The sequence below is a fragment of the Salvia splendens genome, chromosome 4 (genome assembly GCF_004379255.2).
Source record: "Salvia splendens isolate huo1 chromosome 4, SspV2, whole genome shotgun sequence".
Lineage (NCBI taxonomy): Eukaryota > Viridiplantae > Streptophyta > Magnoliopsida > Lamiales > Lamiaceae > Salvia > Salvia splendens.
The window spans coordinates 30,385,975-30,405,356 of NC_056035.1; the positions used below are offsets into that span (position 1 = coordinate 30,385,975).

Here is a 19,382-nt window from a genome sequence, read left to right on the forward strand (position 1 = left end):
AAGTTGTTTTCTGTTTTGCCTATATCTGTTTTATTTCTATGTGGTTGTTAGCATGTTTTGATTACTGGCACTATCTCACACTTAGCCCAGTGTCCGGTCTAAGTGTGAGAAGTTTCCCTTGATTGTTGTTATGCTGTTTCCTGTGCCTAACCCTTCTTTCCACTTCATCCAGCCCCTCGAGGACGAGTTCATATGCAGTGGGGAGGGGGGACGGGTTAGTTACAGTAGAATCATACATGCTAAAAATTTTCAAAAACAAATTCCAGATAGTAATAAAATAGGCAATATGCATGAAATTGGATAAATGGAAGACTTGATTACTTCTTGGGAGAGTTAGAAAAAGGATTCAATATGCTCACATGTAAAACTTAATTGCAAAAGTTTGATCAATTTGAATGACGCAAGTATGATAGAAACGCTTAATTTCTAAACCAATTGTGAAACTTCTCTATATGTGAGTTATAAGCCAAAAGTAGAACACTTTCTACTATTTTTACAAAAGAAAAATTATGAGAGGCTGATTTTAATATTGAGATGAAAATTGCACAAGTAGTAATGACTAAAAGCATTAGGACTTAACCATTTGAGCCGTGTTCTTCCTTCGTTCCACAAACCCGCCTTATTAGTCAAGGCACCCCCTAGTTAGCCAATTCAAGCTTATACACTCTTTCCATTTCTTTAAAGCCTTAAAACCAAATTCAAAGTTTCATATCACATGAGGAAAGAGGGTCAAAGAGATGGAGTTTGTCAAGGGGTAACGAAAGGGGATAGCAAGAAAAAGGAGGGGCAGCCAGGTTGATCAAGTTAGACAATCGGGTTGATCATTGATCATATAAAAAAAGGAAAAAGGGCAGGAAATAGTTGTAACCTGACCCAGAAAATCAAAAGCAAAAAATAATATAAGGCTGAAGGTCGAAATCTGACCAAGAAGGAGCACCAAAGAAAAAAAATATATCCCAATTCTGATCCAGCGAGTCTAGGCAAATCTTTGGCTTTTTTACTCATGTGATTTTTCTTTAAAATTTTTTATTTTTATTTTTGAACTTAGAACCCCTAGGACCCCACCCTAATACGTTACTAACCTTGAGCCTCGTTACAACCTTAAAACAAGACCTTAAGGAACTATCTGTGCAGTCCGATTCAAGGTATTAATTTTATGGCAACATCGAGTGACTTCTCAGGTGAGGAATGAGTGACTAAGTGAATCCAACAGTGGTTTTTGAATTTAGCAATCTTGACAAGCTGACACCTTGATCAAGCAAAGGCGAAAGAGAATGAACACAAGCTACTGACAATGGATTGACCTCGACCTCGGGTATGATTGTTGGAAAATTATTCGGTCTAATGCATACATGTGAATACGTGTTTTTATCCTTAAGGTCTTGTTTTCTTTTCGTCTTTTCTTTAACTTAAAAAATAAATAAACCGTGCCTGAAATTTACCCTATCTTTTCTTTTCTTTTTCTTATACTTGGGGACAAGTATGTTTTAAGTGTGAGCAGTTTGATAGGGCCTATTTCATGCATCGGTTTATGGGTGAAATACATGCTACTTGATCGGTTTATCGTGCAAAACAAGTGTTAAATGTGCAGAATTACCACTTGACCAAGGCTTCAAGGCCGACCTGATCAAGCAAGTACAAAGGCGATAAAAGGCTCAGAATCGGGGGAGTTGATAAGGGAGCGATCAAGCAGTTAGGAGGGGACCACAGGCTTCTGGAAGAAGAGCACGTGAGGAAAATGAGCTGGATACAGCGCACCATTCTGTTATCAAGGACGACGTTTCTAGAAGGGGACACGTGCTGGAATATGAGACGCAAGGACGAAAGCTGAGTCACGAATTTGTTACCAAAAAGCGTCGACTTTCTAGAAGAACAGCATGTAGCAATCAATGAGTCGCTCGTTCTCAGAATGAGTGAATATTCCCTGACAAGATCGTTATCCAGCTAGAGGCCGAATCAAGCTTATAAATAGAGGGTGTGCCACCAAAGAGAAGAGGACTTTACTTTCCGCCTAGTTTAGTTTAGTTTAGCATAGTTATCTAGCGTAGTCCAGCTCTCTAGCTTAGTTTAGTTTATTTCTCTAGCTTAGTTAGATAGCTTAGTTAGAAGGGCGACCAAAGGGAGCGCTGCAGAATACTCATTTCTGTTAGCGTGACTTAAGTTTCCCGCTGAGATTCTTCTCAGTTTACCGCTTTCTTAGACTCCAAGTGTTAGCTTAGTTTAATTTCACGTTGTAATCAGTTTTTAGTTTAATCAAGTTATTTTCGCTTTAAATCCGCGCATTTACTTTTCTGTTGTTTCCTGCAAATCACTTGACCCAGTAGTTAGAATTCCGTTGATCAAGCTAGCTAGTTTAAATTCTGTCTAGATTAAAACAGTAGTTAAAACTCCCAAATTAAAGCGTGGCAGCAGCAACCCCCCCTGTTCACTACTCACACACTCGACACACCAACTTCCCTGTGGGATCGACCCCGAACTTGCCGCTTTACTGTTAAAGTTGTGCAAAATTTGGAGTTATAAATTACTTTGGCAAGGCGGAAAGGGCGAGAGCTAGAGTGCATTGATTAAGTGGCAACGACATTTGCTAACTGATCCAATCGGTTCGGTTATCACTCCATATAACTTGATCCGCATTCTATTCGTGTTTTCGATCTCTTTCCTAGTCCCTCCAATAGGCGGTGGTTGAGCAAGTTAGTCAGTCAGGTTGATCAGTCAGTTCGAAGAAAAAAAAAGTGTGAGAAAGTTGAAAAAGAGGGCAGGAAAAAGTTGTAAACCGACCTAGTAAGTCGATAGTTAAGAAATAAGCCAAAAGTTAAAGGCTAAAGGTCGCAGCCTGACCAAGTGAAAACATCAAGTGGCAAAATAATAACCCAGCTTGATCTAGAAAAGTGGTTTAGATCTTGGTCTCTAGACTCATGTGCTTTTCTTTTTTTTCAGTTTATATTTTTAAATTTTAACTTAGAACCCCTAGGACCCTACCCCAACACGTCACTCCCTAAGCCCCATTACAACCGAAATAAACCTTAAGGATTTATCTTGTGCAGTCCGATACGAGGTATAAATGTGTAGCAATTACTGAGTGAACAGTCCTAACTTCTTGTAAGAAATGAGTGACTGAGTGAATCCAACAGTTGGTTTAAATTGAGCTATCTTGACAAAATGACACCTTGATCAAGTGAAGGCGAAAGGGAAGAAAACATAAGCTGCTGGCAAATGGATTTACCTCTACTTCGAGTATGATTGTTGGAAGTTTATTCGGTTTTTGCATCTATGTGAATATGTGTCTTTGTTTTGAGTCTTTTCTTTTCGCCTTCTTTCAATTTCTTGAAACGAGTAAACCATGCCTGAAATTTGCCTTATCTTTTCTTTCTTTTTCTTTTTCTTTTTCTTTTTCTTATACTTGAGGACAAGTATATTTTAAGAGTGAGCAGTTTGATAAGACCTATTTCATGCATCGGTTTAGGGGTAAAATATAGGCTACTTGATCAGTTTATCATGCAAAGCGAGTGTTAATTAGCAGGAATACCGCTTAACCAAAGACAACAAGGACAAATGTTCAAGATGGCACAGAAGGCGGAAAAAGGCCAAAACTTGGTGGGTTGATCAAGGTGGTGATCAAGTAGTTAGCCGCGGGGGACGACTGCATTCTAGAAGGAAGACACATGAGGCTGATGCGCTGGAAAGCGATCCTCAATCAGTTATCAAGGACTACATTCTAGAGGGGACACGTATCGGTGAGTAAGCTGCGCAAGGGACGAAGGCGAATCCTCATTCGGTTATTGAAGAACCATTACATTCTAGAAGAAGGGCACGTATCAGCAGATGAGACGCTCGATCCCAGCAAGGACAATTGATTAAGTGAGCAACGACAATTTGCTAACTATACCAAATCGGTTCGGTTATCCTCCATTATAACTATGATCCAATTCAATTTCGTGTTTTTGATCTCTTTCTTAGTCCTCCAAAATGGCGCCGTTACCGGGAAGCATGTGTTACTTTATCGTTTGTGCGTAGTGCGTTATGTGTATATAATTTATGTTTCTCATTTTTTGTTTTGTTGTTGATGGAGGTACCACCAGGCATTACTGAATCATCCCTTGATATACAGAAAAACTAACACTCATGAGAGTCCAGGAAGCGACGTTGTCATCATCGCGCAGAGCCGCCATTAGAAGTAGCAGCAGCCACGAGCAGAAATACACAACCACCACCAGAACGACGGATAAGCAGAGATGCCGTTGCTCGGACACTCGGAGTCGGTTTCTCTACATGACTCATGATAGGAGAGCCATGGCATCCATCACGCTACTGCCGTGGGATGCGACCATGTGCATCAATTCAGGAGTCCTGGCCGCTATCTCCCACTTCTATGGCCTGTCAAGGAATGTCCGTATGCTTTTTGATGAATTCTCCGGTACTGTGATATTCAGCCCGTGCCAGCTGGGTCCACATCCGGAAGATTACAGACTCAAAGCTATTCCTTTGTCTTGAAGGGGGAGGCGGGTGTCGGGCTGTCAAGGCTGCCGGAAGGATCCATCAGAACGTGGGCTGAGTTTCGCATGATATTCCTCGATCGTTTCTTTCCAACATAAAAAACAAGTGCCCTAAAAAGGGAAATTACAGAAGCCAGACAGGAATACGACGAGCCCCTCGTCCAGTACTGGGATAGGTTCCAAGGGCTGCTTCAAGCATGCCCTAACCACAAATTGGGAGAGAAAGAAATCTACTCGATTTTCTATGGCGGACTCACGGTGGATAGCAAAAACGACCTCAACCCCTCAGCACAAGGGGATTTCTCAAAAACCCTTTTTAGCCAAGCTAAGAATATTTTGGAGAGGCTGATTGAGGCTAAGCGGTCGTATGAAACCTCTCGAGGGCAGTACAGGAGAGGAGCAGTGCACGCAGCAGAGGCGCGCAATGATGAAAAGCTGGAGGCTCGATTCGAGCAGATGGAGAAGAAACTGCTGAAAGCAGTAGAAAAAACGAGACCCACCCCCACCACCACCTGCACCAAAAGAGACACAGTACGTACCGCAGCCGCCCCTCCACCTTCAGATTACATCATTACTATTACTGTGAATTTCCCCCTGAGGTAGAGCAAGTGAACGCAGTAGGCCACTGGAACACAAATGGCAACTGGATCCAGGGAAAGCAGAGAGATGCTCCGTGGAGGGACCACCCCAACTTCAGATGGACTGATCAGAATCAAAGCCAGCCACAACTAACCGCACCTCAACAAGTACAACCCTTCGACGGGCAGTCCAACTGGCCAGCCCGAATCTTGGATAGACCAAACACAGGAGGAAATAGAATGCAGGGAGGTCAGGCAGGATGGTCAAGTGGACCTCAAGGGACTGGTCAAGTGGAGGACAGCCTAACTGGTCAAGCCGACAACAAGAAGGAGAATGGGGGTACCAACACCTAGCTCCTCAGTATGGCAACCAGGGTAGGCAACCAAGTAATCAAATGGTGAGTTATGTCCCGCAGTACCACAGAGAACCCAGCAATCCAAGGGAACCTACAGTACTACCAAGGAAATCAACAAAACCATCTGTCCCAGAACCAACCAGAGCAATATGGATCTTCGGTTTCTACCAGCAAGGCCATGGAGGAGGCCGATTTAATCAGAGAAATAACAGGCAGCAAAATGAAGTTCCAGGGGATATGATGGTTCCACATCAGCCTCATGATGCTGTGCGGGAAATACAGGAAGCCCAGAAGGAACAGAGAGCCGCATTAGAAATGCTTACAAAACAGTTATCTCAGGTCGCCATGTCACTAGGCGAGCTGAGAGGTAATGATGGAAAGATTCCGGCTACAGTGCAACCTCCAGCAGGGCGAGAGAATGATAACACAGTCTCTCTGAAATCAGAAGGAGTTTATCAGAGCTCAACTGCAAGTTTTCCAGCATCCAGGGCAAGTCTTAGTAAAAGCCTTGAATCCAGCGCCCCTGATCAAGTCACAGCGAAAGAAGAGTCTAACATATGTGAACATGGTGCTGAAAAGAGAAGGAGGGTCGAAGCAGAGGAAGTAACGGTGAGATCCAACCTGATGATCTTCCCTCAAAGAGAACTGACCCAGGAGTATTTACGCTCCCAATTTCTATCAGGAACGTTCAAATGAAGCACGCAATGTGCGACCTAGGGGCTTCCATCAATATTATGCCGTATTCTATATACAAGAAGCTGGAGAACGCTAAGCTCGTCCAAACCAATATGGAAATACAGCTAGCAAACGGGTCCTGCATCTACCCCGAGAGAGTTCCGGAAGATGAAATCGTCAAGGTGAACAGATTCATGTATCCCGCTGACTTCTTTGTTATAAAAATGACGAGACCAGTAGCGGAGGAGTCTATTGGAATCCTTTTGGGGAGACCTTTCCTATCCACCGCTAACACAGTCATTGACGTCCGCCATGGGACAATTAATCTGGAGTTTAAAGGAGAGCGACTTATAGTCGGCATTGATGAAGCTGCAAGAGAGCCACAGGACAGAGAGAGCATACAAACAGTAAACGCTATCAGCCCTGTAAAAAATGAGTATCCAAAAAGGGAATCCCTCAAAGAGCCACCGTCTGGTTCCGCTGAAGGCGAACAGCTGAAGAGAGAGACAGCAGAATGGTATGATACGACAATGGCTGAAGCAATGGATGACCAAGCCATTGGAAGGGCAATTATGGAGTTTTGCCTGCCAGCACAACCAGCTGAGGCAAGAGAGATTACTCAGCCAAGAAGGGTCGAGAAACCACCAGACCAAGCCGCTCCATTAAAGAAATGCTGAGGAAGGATCCCTCGTTTACAAGGAAACTATTTTCCGTACCAGCATCACCGATGGCATTCAAGGACCTGTCCAGTCAGACAGATCACAAGACAGTCAAACCACGATTGCATAGAAAGGAAGAATTACTCTTCCAACATCAACCCCAGCTGATGCCCAAGAACCAAAATTCAAACTGGCCGGAACATGGGACAGTTATGGCAAGACACACACATGTGGCAAAATTTCCGTACCTTATTAACCAGGGAAAGATCAGAATCTTGTTAAGGCATGCTAAGGGCCGTGGAGGACGTATCAAGGATTTCACCGGGGGAACGCAGATCCTGAAAAAGCTTCCCCAGGACGACATGGTGTTTAAACTTTCTGATGACTGCAAAGCCACGTTCCCATTCCTGAAGGAACAATTGATGAGTTATTCTATAATTCGTGGTCCTGACTGGAATCACTACCCCTTGAGGTGATGTGTGAGACTAGTAATTGTGTTGTGGGAGCAAACACTAAGTCGGAAAATCCAAGGGGAAAAGTTATGTTTTCCTCTACGCATCAAAAGCAATGGGTCAGGCGCAAAGGAACTATGATGTAACAGAAAAAGAAATGTTATCGATAGTCTTTGCATTTGTGGCGTTCAGGCAGCACCTACTCGGTTCCAAGGTGACGGTGTATACAAACCAGGCGGCTATCAAATACCTATCATCGAAGAAGGGATCAAACCCGCATTTGATCAGATGGTTACTCCTTCTACAGGAGTTTGAATGGGAAGCAGGTTGACAGAAAAAAATGTGAAAACATAAAGATCCATCAGGAAAGGAGGATTGATCAGAGAAACTGGGAGCAACGTAAACCTAAAAGGGCAAAGTTCGCAGGAAGGACTAACGGTTTGGAGCAAAGCGAGCTACCCGGAAAGAACGAAAGGAAGGCGTTTGTAGTGGATGACATTTCACTACCAATGCCTAGCTTGTACCAGTAAACAGGTATAGGAGTGATCGGGTATTCATGGATGGTCTGCTTGATCAAGCAATAATTTCTAAATCTAAATCTGATCAAGTAACATTCCAAGGAAACCCGATCAATCCTTGTAAATAGTTTTTTTTATTAAGTGTGTTTAATTTTATTTTCGTTAATCAAAATTCGGAAGTGGGGGAAAGGAACTGATCAAGTGGAATAATTTGAGCTGTCATCGAGATTTAATGATTCACGTAATCAGTGCAATTTGAATTTAATTAGTGGAACAGTAATTGAGTTAATAAGAGCAGGTGATGACGAGACATGTGCAGTAAGAAGAGAGGTGTCAAGCGGCGCCGACTGTTGAAATGAAAGGACGTTCTAGAGAGAGGAAGGAAGCGTATCGGGGAAGCTTTGCCATCTGGCATTCTAAAAAGGCGTGCCAGTACACGAAAGGTCGCAGAGATATCACTAAGCGGAGATCTCAACAGTCGGAATTTGAGTATAAAATAGGGTTTTCCGGATCTCAGTTTCCATCAAATATCTTCAGAACCTTTGTGCTATCTTCATTCAGAAAGAAATGCAGGGCAATCAACTCGAGACCTCCAATACTTCCTCGTTTTCTTCAGGAGCCAGTCTCGACAGTAATAATCAGAGATCCTTTTCACCACCGAGTCCACCAACCACCAGAACCCCATTATCGCCTCCTAGATTCATCGGCCCATTCCAATATGTGGACCCGGCTGACATAAGGCGTGTGGACTCCGTACTCAGAAGTTTTCCCTTGGAGATTCACACCGCCCTAAAGGCTCACCCAAGGATTTCTCGGTCTAAGGACCCTGTTCCGCCACCACCAACAGAGGGGCTGCCTCGTCCCAATGATCTCCCTTTACGACGAAAGGAGGCAGAACTTAACCTTTCATCGACCACAGAAGAAGACTCCATCCTGAGAAGAACGCTCCACCAGGCAATGAACCAGCTGCTTCTTGAAGCTGAGGGTTCAAGACAGTAAGTGGATGAGGAGAAAATCAAGAGACCGGAGCAGTCATTGAAGCAAGCAAGACTGTGGAGAGCAACCAGGTGAGAGCAGAGAAAGGGAGCAAGAGGAAGGGGGAAGAAAGTATCTTTCCTCCCCCTAATATGGGCCACCATACCAATTAAGGTATGGGGCTTACTAAAGCTGCCAGCAGGTCTTTTGCTTCCCCTCCCCGAAGGAGAAAAAGAATAAAAATACCAAGGAGGAGGAGCTCCGATAAGCACGAAGCCGTAGAGGCAATAAGGAAGGCCGTGTAATGAAGGCAATAAGGAAGGAGCGCAACATTCCCCTGATTCAGCTATAAGGCAGTACTATCACCCTTAACCTTGTTTCTTTGTGTAAATTGTGTACTCCAATCTCACACTTAGTCCTGTGTCTGGACTAAGTGTGAGAAGTTTATGGAAGTTGTTTTCTGTTTTGCCTATATCTGTTTTATTTCTATGTGGTTGTTAGCATGTTTTGATTACTGGCACTATCTCACACTTAGCCCAGTGTCCGGTCTAAGTGTGAGAAGTTTCCCTTGATTGTTGTTATGCTGTTTCCTGTGCCTAACCCTTCTTTCCACTTCATCCAGCCCCTCGAGGACGAGTTCATATGCAGTGGGGAGGGGGGACGGGTTAGTTACAGTAGAATCATACATGCTAAAAATTTTCAAAAACAAATTCCAGATAGTAATAAAATAGGCAATATGCATGAAATTGGATAAATGGAAGACTTGATTACTTCTTGGGAGAGTTAGAAAAAGGATTCAATATGCTCACATGTAAAACTTAATTGCAAAAGTTTGATCAATTTGAATGACGCAAGTATGATAGAAACGCTTAATTTCTAAACCAATTGTGAAACTTCTCTATATGTGAGTTATAAGCCAAAAGTAGAACACTTTCTACTATTTTTACAAAAGAAAAATTATGAGAGGCTGATTTTTAATATTGAGATGAAAATTGCACAAGTAGTAATGACTAAAAGCATTAGGACTTAACCATTTGAGCCGTGTTCTTCCTTCGTTCCACAAACCCGCCTTATTAGTCAAGGCACCCCCTAGTTAGCCAATTCAAGCTTATACACTCTTTCCATTTCTTTAAAGCCTTAAAACCAAATTCAAAGTTTCATATCACATGAGGAAAGAGGGTCAAAGAGATGGAGTTTGTCAAGGGTAACGAAAGGGGATAGCAAGAAAAAGGAGGGGCAGCCAGGTTGATCAAGTTAGACAATCGGGTTGATCATTGATCATATAAAAAAAAGGAAAAAGGGCAGGAAATAGTTGTAACCTGACCCAGAAAATCAAAAGCAAAAAATAATATAAGGCTGAAGGTCGAAATCTGACCAAGAAGGAGCACCAAAGAAAAAAAAATATATCCCAATTCTGATCCAGCGAGTCTAGGCAAATCTTTGGCTTTTTTACTCATGTGATTTTTCTTTAAAATTTTTTATTTTTTATTTTTGAACTTAGAACCCCTAGGACCCCACCCTAATACGTTACTAACCTTGAGCCTCGTTACAACCTTAAAACAAAGACCTTAAGGAACTATCTTGTGCAGTCCGATTCAAGGTATTAATTTTATGGCAACATCGAGTGACTTCTCAGGTGAGGAATGAGTGACTAAGTGAATCCAACAGTGGTTTTTGAATTTAGCAATCTTGACAAGCTGACACCTTGATCAAGCAAAGGCGAAAGAGAATGAACACAAGCTACTGACAAATGGATTGACCTCGACCTCGGGTATGATTGTTGGAAAATTATTCGGTCTAATGCATACATGTGAATACGTGTTTTTATCTTAAGGTCTTGTTTTTCTTTTCGTCTTTTCTTTAACTTAAAAAAATAAATAAACCGTGCCTGAAATTTACCCTATCTTTTTCTTTTCTTTTTCTTTATACTTGGGGACAAGTATGTTTTAAGTGTGAGCAGTTTGATAGGGCCTATTTCATGCATCGGTTTATGGGTGAAATACATGCTACTTGATCGGTTTATCGTGCAAAACAAGTGTTAAATGTGCAGAATTACCACTTGACCAAGGCTTCAAGGCCGACCTGATCAAGCAAGTACAAAGGCGATAAAAGGCTCAGAATCGGGGGAGTTGATAAAGGGGAGCGATCAAGCAGTTAGGAGGGGACCACAGGCTTCTGGAAGAAGAGCACGTGAGGAAATGAGCTGGATACAGCGCACCATTCTGTTATCAAGGACGACGTTCTAGAAGGGGACACGTGCTGGAATATGAGACGCAAGGACGAAGCTGAGTCACGAATTTGTTACCAAAAAGCGTCGACTTTCTAGAAGAACAGCATGTAGCAATCAATGAGTCGCTCGTTCTCAGAATGAGTGAATATTCCCTGACAAGATCGTTATCCAGCTAGAGGCCGAATCAAGCTTATAAATAGAGGGTGTGCCACCACAAAGAGAAAAGGGACTTTACTTTCCTCCTAGTTTAGTTTAGCATAGTTATCTAGCGTAGTCCAGCTCTCTAGCTTAGTTTAGTTTAATTCTCTAGCTTAGTTAGATAGATTAGTTAGAAGGGCGACCCAAGGGAGCGCTGCAGAATACTCATTTCTGTTAGCGTGACTTAAGTTTGCCGTTGAGATTCTTCTCGGTTTACCGCTTTCTTAGATTCCAAGTGTTATCTTAGTTTAATTTCACGTTGTAATCAGTTTTTAGTTTAATCAAGTTATTTTCGCTTTAAATCCGCGCATTTACTTTTCTGTCGTTTCCTGCAAATCACTTGACCCAGTAGTTAGAATTCTGTTGATCAAGCTAGCTAGTTTAAATTCTGTCTAGATTAAAACAGTAGTTAAAACTCCCAAATTAAAGCGTGGCAGCAGCCAACCCCCTCCCCTGTTCACTACTAACACACTCGACACACTAACTTCCCTGTGGGATCGACCCCGAACTTGCCGCTTTACTGTTAAAGTTGTGTAAAATTTGGAGTTATAAATTACTTTGGCAAGGCGGAAAGGGCAAGAGCTAGAGTGCATTGATTAAGTGGCAACGACATTTGCTAACTGATCCAATCGGTTCGGTTATGACTCCATATAACTTGATCTGCATTCTATTCCTGTTTTCGATCTCTTTCCTAGTCCCTCCAATAGGCGGTTGAGCAAGTTAGTCAGTCAGGTTGATCAGTTCAGTTCGAAGAAAAAAAAAGTGTTGAGAAAGTTGAAAAGAGGGCAGGAAAAAGTTTGTAACCTGACCTAGTAAGTCGATAGTTAAGAAATAAGCCAAAAGTTAAAGGCTAAAGGTCGCAGCCTGACCAAGTGAAACATCAAGTGGCAAAATAATAACCCAGCTTGATCTAGAAAAGTGGTTTAGATCTTGGTCTCTAGACTCATGTGCTTTTCTTTTTTTTTCCAGTTTATATTTTTAAATTTTTAACTTAGAACCCCTAGGACCCTACCCCAACACGTCACTCCCCTAAGCCCCATTACAACCGAAATAAAGACCTTAAGGATTTATCTTGTGCAGTCCGATACGAGGTATTAAATGTGTAGCAATTACTGAGTGAACAGTCCTAACATCTCTGGTAAGAAATGAGTGACTGAGTGAATCCAACAGTTGGTTTAAATTGAGCTATCTTGACAAAATGACACCTTGATCAAGTGAAGGCGAAAGGGAAGAAACATAAGCTGCTGGCAAATGGATTTACCTCTACTTCGAGTATGATTGTTGGAAGTTTATTCGGTTTTATGCATCTATGTGAATATGTGTCTTTGTTTTGAGTCTTTTCTTTTCATCTTCTTTCAATTTCTTGAAACGAGTAAACCATGCCTGAAATTTGCCTTATCTTTTTCTTTTCTTTTTCTTTTTCTTTTTCTTTTTCTTTATACTTGAGGACAAGTATATTTTAAGAGTGAGCAGTTTGATAAGACCTATTTCATGCATCGGTTTAGGGGTAAAATATAGGCTACTTGATCAGTTTATCATGCAAAGCGAGTGTTAATTATGCAGGAATACCGCTTAACCAAAGACAACAAGGACAAACTGTTCAAGATGGCACAGAAGGCGGAAAAAGGCCAAAACTTGGTGGGTTGATCAAGGTGGTGATCAAGTAGTTAGCCGGGGGACGACTGCATTCTAGAAGGAAGACACATGAGGCTGATGCGCTGGAAAGCGATCCTCAATCAGTTATCAAGGACTACATTCTAGAAGGGGACACGTATCGGTGAGTAAGCTGCGCAAGGACGAAGGCGAATCCTCATTCGGTTATTGAAGAACCATTACATTCTAGAAGAAGGGCACGTATCAGCAGATGAGACGCTCGATCCCAGCAAGGACGAATATTCGCTGCCAAAGTTGTTATCGTAGCTGGAGGTTGTGTGAAGTGCCTATAAATAGAGGATACAACGCCATAGTGAGATCTCTTCTTCCTTTTCCTCGCCTTTAGTTTAGTTTTCCACATGTTCCTGGTTCCAAGTTTCAAGTTCTCCCCCAGTTCCAAAATAGCCTAGTTAAATAGTAGAAATGGTCAGTTAGAAGGAGAGTTACTGAAGGGAGCGCGAAGGAGAAATCAATATCTGTTCGGCGCCGTCTCAAGTTTCTGACTGAGGATTTCTCGGCATTATTCGTTTTTCTTATTTTCTGAATCTGTTAGCTTAGTTAAATTTCATTTTGTTGCGTAGTTAAAGAACAATTCTTGGTTTGTATTTCGCAAGTTCACAGCACTGTTTAGAATTCTGAGTATAAAAATCAAAGTTGTTTGCTTTCGGAATTCTTGTTTACTGTTTTAGCTTAGTTTAGTTCTAAAATCCTTGATCGAGTGTTTGTTCATTATTTTGAATGACAAAGTGGTTTGTAGTTTCGTAGCATGTTTAGGTAGTTAAGTCTTTATTTCAATCTGTTGGTTACTTGGTTCGTTACTTATTTTCCAGCATGATGAGTAACTTGGTCCAGTAGTTAGTTTACATTCCACCTAGCTTAATCCAGTAGTTAAAACTCCCAATGTAAAGTGTGGCAGTAGTCGAACCCTATTCACTAAACACACACTCAACGCACCAGCTTCCCTGTGGGATCGACCCCGTACTTGCCGCTTTACTGTTAAAGTAGTGCATGTTTGGGAGTTATAAATGTTTTTGTGAAAGAGAGAGCGCCTTGATCAAGTGGCAACGACTATTGCAAACTGATCCACCTGGTTCAGTTATCTTTCCATATAACTTGATCCACACGTGAAATCTCTCATTCGCCATGTCTATACAAGAAAATGTTGAGGTTACTTTTCCATACACACAATAGTGACTACTTTTGGCAATAAGAGTGTCCACTATAGGGGCGGCGCGCCGGCCGGCCCCTTCCCACCGCCACCCCGCCGATCTATAGTGCGGAGGACGTCCGACCCGAGGCGGACGGCATTTCCGGGGTGGAAGGCACTTCAGAGAAAGTTGTGCGAGGACGCGCCGGTGCCCGATCGCCACGCCTATAGGCACGCCGGCCTATAGTGCGCCGGGGGTCGGGGCGCCGGCCGCCCCGGTGAATTTTTTATTTTTTTTTTATTTCTGAAAATTGTAATATAAATACCACTCCTCCACCACCCATTTTACACCCTTTTCACACACTCTCCATTCATTCACTTTGTATACTTTCACTCTCTAAAAATGCACAGTGGAGACGACGAATCACCCGGCACTGACGAATCGGGATATGCCGGCTATCCTTCCCAGCCGTCGATGGCGGCTATCCTTTCCAGCTGTGGGGTTAGAGTCAAACTCCCCCTCCGTGGGGATCGATTCCAACTCCTCCTATATCTCAGCAGTGGAGGTCGAGCCCCACGCCCCAACCTTTTCAGAGGAATTTGAGCCGCTCGGCGTTTGGAGATTACAGACCCAACCTCGACGCGCTTAACCATCCGCGGCCGGAGACCCCTTTGCATTCCAGCCAATCTCCTTTAACCGATGTAGATCGAGATGCACTCTGATCAGTGGCAGCAGATGAAAGCAGTGGCGGCGGAAGAGGCGGCAGCCGCGGTGGCAGCGGCGGCGGCAGCAGCGGCGGCGGCTCGGGCAGCGGCGGCGGCAGGGGGTGGACGAGCCGTGCACTACACCAAAGTGGAGTCCCTTGCTGTTGCGTGGGCATGAGATGCATTCACATCGGACCCCATAGTGGGCAGCGATCAGACCGAGGGGAGCTTTTGGAAGCGCGTCCTGTTGGCATACAACGAGTTCAAACCTTGAGGCGCCAGACCGCGTGGCGGGGAACGGCTAGGATTCTGCATGCCACCAAGCGGTTCGCGAGCATATACGAGAACAACCTGCTCAGTGCTGAGAGTGGCCGAAGCGAAGCCGACGTGAAGACGCTGTCAATGTCTCAATTCAACACGGAAGGTTGGCCGAAGCTCACTATGTGGGAGGAGTATCTTGTTCTTGAGCACTGTCCGAAATTCAGGGCCATCTGTGCGCAAGAGCGGGCAGGAGCTCCTGGGGCGATGCGTACTAGACACAACATAGCCGGGGACTGCAGCAACGACAGCGGCTCGCAATCATTCGACCTCAACGACGAGCAAACCGAAAAGCCATCCACTACACACTCTAGGCGCCCACGCCTTCCGGGACAACATGCCTCTATCCGAAGCGCTAGAGTGGCTGGAAGTTCCTCCCGCCTATCGTCGGCCGTGTCTGGATCGCTCATCCCGCAGCCCGCCCCTATACCACAACCCATGGCCCCTGGTCCCCACGAGGTCTTGAGGGAGAACATAGATGTGCGGTTGTTGAAACAACTGCAAGACAACAGCCGTTTCTACGAGACCGCAACCGACCCGGTCATCAAGGGTATATACTGGAATCTCATAGGGGAGATCCAGCGCCGGCTAGGCTTGTCTAATGAGGGTTTTACTGGGGCGGCCGGCGGCAGTGGGGGAGGCGGTGAGGAAGAAGAGGAGGAATCCGATTCAGTCACCGAGTAGACGGTGGCGATTTTTTATGTATATTGTGTTTAAATGTTCGTTGTATAATTTTACCGTTTCCAATACAACGAATATTCGGTCCCAATTACCTCATTTTCTAATTATTTACATTCCGATAATTTTAATTGATAAGTGGATAAAAATTTTAGGGCTATTGGAAGTGTCCACCTTATAGCTGCGGATAAGGTTTTTTGTGGGCGCGGACAATTAAACTACGACGGTGGAAAAAAAAAGGGGGGCGGGACTATTGGGGCTATCCGCTTATAGTGGACACTCTAATGAAGGATCGCCAATCTTCTGGATTCGTACGTAGGACATTTATCTAAATTGACCAACCATTCAAAAATGACTTTTCAACACAAACTAGTGTTCTCTTATTAGTTATTGTTATTAAAAGAGATAATTATAACTTTTTCTACTAATTAAAAAATAATCTTATTTATAAACAGCACATATTTTTTAAATCTGAAAATATATAAAATAAGAGAGATTAGAGAAAAAGTAGATAAAGGATAACAAGAAATAAAAAATAAGAGATATGAGATACAGTATGAGAGAAAGAAAAAAGGGGATTAAAGTATGACAAAAAGTTTTCATATTTGAAAGGAGACTATTTTTCATAGAAAGTAGAAATCCCAAAATGGCAAAATAAGATGATTTTTCATGAAAGGATGGGGTATTGTCACGACCGCATTTTCTAAGGATAGAAAACACGGTTGATCGCGACTAGGGGAGGAGTTAAAGAAGCGGGGAAGAAAGGGGAAAAACAACACAACTCGACCATAGCTCCAAAAAAAATGGGAAAAACTCAAAATAAAATCAGAGTTTTGAACAAAATAGACTTGAGTCTTTTAAGATGCACAACGGAAGCAAATGAACGCGGTTCCATGTATGAAGACATGAACCTCCGAGAGTCAAAATCTGACTGAATTAGATGTCTTGTCTCAATAGCACTTCCTCCACCACTTCGCTGCTCAACCTGCACATTTAGAAATATATGCAGGGCTGAGTACAAAAAGTACTCAGTGAACACATTGCCGAAAATTACACATATACATTTGAAAATATTGTCAAGCCATCATCACAGTAACACTCGGGGTGTTATTGAAAAGGCCCGAGCTTACTAAAAATATCACATTGGGTTGCAACCCCTTTTCCTGTACTTTAGCCATATCTGATCACATTGTGCCGCTGAGATGGTGTTCTCATACGGTCACCTTCCCTGCCCAACACGTCAGAGGTATCCTTGTGCCTGGAAGGTGGCCACCTTCCACGGTCACCTTCTCTGCCGTTCACGGCCAGAGGTTCCAAGTAGGGACACCACCCTACCCGGACTAAAAATCGAATCGATTCACATATTTCATCGTTCATAATTCACTTGGCCGTAGCCAACAGATAGGCATCATAACAAAACATTTGTGGCAAGACAACATCATTAAAATCACGAACATGTGTTCGTGTTTTCATAAAATACGATTTGTATTTTAGTATAAGAAAGCTCACCTGGATCATTTAGTTCCTTTAACTTGAAATTCTCGCTCCAACTTTACTTGCGAAGGTACCCTTTTGAAAATATCACAATATAATAATACACTAATTAGACTCAAGGACAAAACTACTTAAATTAGAATGCATGCACCCTCATTGAAATCTTTTATCTCGTTTCTCGGTTTTCGCGTATTTTTTTATTATTCGGCGGCCGCCCAAGGCGTCGCGGGGCGATGTCGGTCGGCCGCTTACGCCCATAATTCCTCCGGCAGCTCCTCGTATTTTCCATCATAATATCGAATAAAAAAAAATCCCAAAATTTATTTAAGCGCATAATTGAATTATCGCAACTATTTCCCGTTGTTAAGAAAATTTATATGTTTTCCGGGCTTGGGATAAATTATTCATACTTCAAAATTATTTCGGGATTTAATTTAATAATTTCGTCAAGATTAATTATCGACCCAAAGATTTATTTAAAAACCCCAAAGCTTAATTATTTCCCCACCTTATATCTCCAATTAAAATTTTAAAGCCCAAACAATTAGATGGAGCCCATAGATTTAATACATCCTCCCATTTAAATTATGAGGCCCAACTTTAAATAAATCATCTCATTTAACTTATGAGGCCCAAAAGTTTTTTTTTTAAAAAAAGACAAGCCCAACTTCTTCTCCATCATCTCCCACATCTTTCTCCCTCTTTCTCACTCTCTCTCTCTCTTCGACCAAATCTAGGATTGTAGCAAATTCTCCCAATTCCAGTTGCCTTCTCCGATTTAGACCGCAACGGACCTAACCGTGCGTCGCCGTCGCAGTGGTGCCGCCGATCCGCCGGGAAGTGCTGCTGTCTCGCCGGTCAGCCTCCGCCGCACGCCGCTGTACCTTCGGGCTCCTCCACCGCACGAAGCCGCTGCTGCTGGCGGAGTGGAGAAATCCTGTCGCCGTTCCGCCGGGAAGAGCTGCTGCTGGCCGCGCTCGGCTTCCGTCACCGACGCTCAGAGCCGTCTCCAGCCGCTGCACCCGACGCCGTCGCTGCTGTGCGGTTCAACCTCCGCCGCGAGGGGTGCCGCCATCGGTCGGCCTCAGCGGCGATTCGCACCGCTGCTGTCCGCAGCGTCCAGCCACCGCCGCAGTCAGCAGCGCCCAGCAACCGCTGCCGTCAATGCACAGAGCCGTCGCCATCACTGTCGGCTTCTCCGCCGGTTCGCACAGTTGTCCAAACTCGCCCCGAACAGCTCCGAAACGACACCGCACAGCCCCGAAACCAACCCGAACCGCACCGCAAGTTAAGTCCCTTTTACAAATTATTTTCTTTCGCAGAGGGTGTTCGTTATTGATTGATGAGAAATTGTTCGAATTAGGTTGCTTGTTGATTGAGAGTTTATTCGCATTAATTGTGGGAGATTAGTGTATGATGCTAAGTTGGGAGAAAAAGCATATGTTCATGATTTGAAATTGAGTAGTGAGGATTCATACCTTCTGTCGATCTGAATTTTGGGGTGCAAAAGGAGTAATTCTTTGGACTTGCAGATTCGTTTCTTGAATTGAACTTGAAAAGAATAAGTGTTGGTTTTCTTGCTTGCAGGGGACGATAGGTGAGGGAAAAATGATTTGTATAAATGTACATGTACAGAAAAAGATGGCAAGTGGCGTATCTTGAAATATTCTGTTAGAGAATGATGGCTTCTACTGCAATCTATTAATGCAACATTTAATGTTTTGTCTGAAAAGATCAATCCCTTAGGATCTGCCATATCCGTTTTTTTTTCTTTTGTTTATTTTATTTTTTTTATTAAATTAATTGTTTGAGTATTTGTTCACTTGTTCGTTTAATTTGGTGTAGGTATACTCGGTTCAAGTTCGTGGCTGCTCGCGCTGAAGTACCCGATTTGCTTAGAACGTAGGATGAATTAAATTTTGTTGGACTTTTGTTGGATGTATCGGATATTAAAATTTTGATTTTTGGGATCTGATTCTTTTATTATACATATATATATTATATATATTTCTAATGTTATAAACAACAACGACACTCTATCGTAGTTCGAAATTAATTACGCAAAAGTCACTTATATAAATAATCAAGCTAATAATATAGTTTATAATAATATCGACTTAGCGGGTCGTTACATTCTACCCCTCTTAAAAGAAATTTCGTCCCGAAATTTAGGATGTATTTAGACAAAAAGCTCGGGACATTTCTCTTCTAGCCCTCATGTTGCTTCTACCTGTTCATGGTGTTTCCACAAAA

The 19,382-nt window shown here is 43.1% G+C and overlaps 1 long non-coding RNA gene across 1 annotated transcript; it reads right to left on the bottom strand.

The window, feature by feature from the left end:
• Positions 1-16,562: 16,562 nt before the first annotated feature.
• Positions 16,563-19,028, bottom strand: LOC121799666. Its single transcript, XR_006050349.1, has 3 exons — positions 18,608-19,028; positions 17,145-17,204; positions 16,563-16,620 (listed from the first exon to the last, which is right to left on the bottom strand). It is a non-coding gene; the product is annotated as an uncharacterized LOC121799666 (long non-coding RNA).
• Positions 19,029-19,382: the final 354 nt, after the last annotated feature.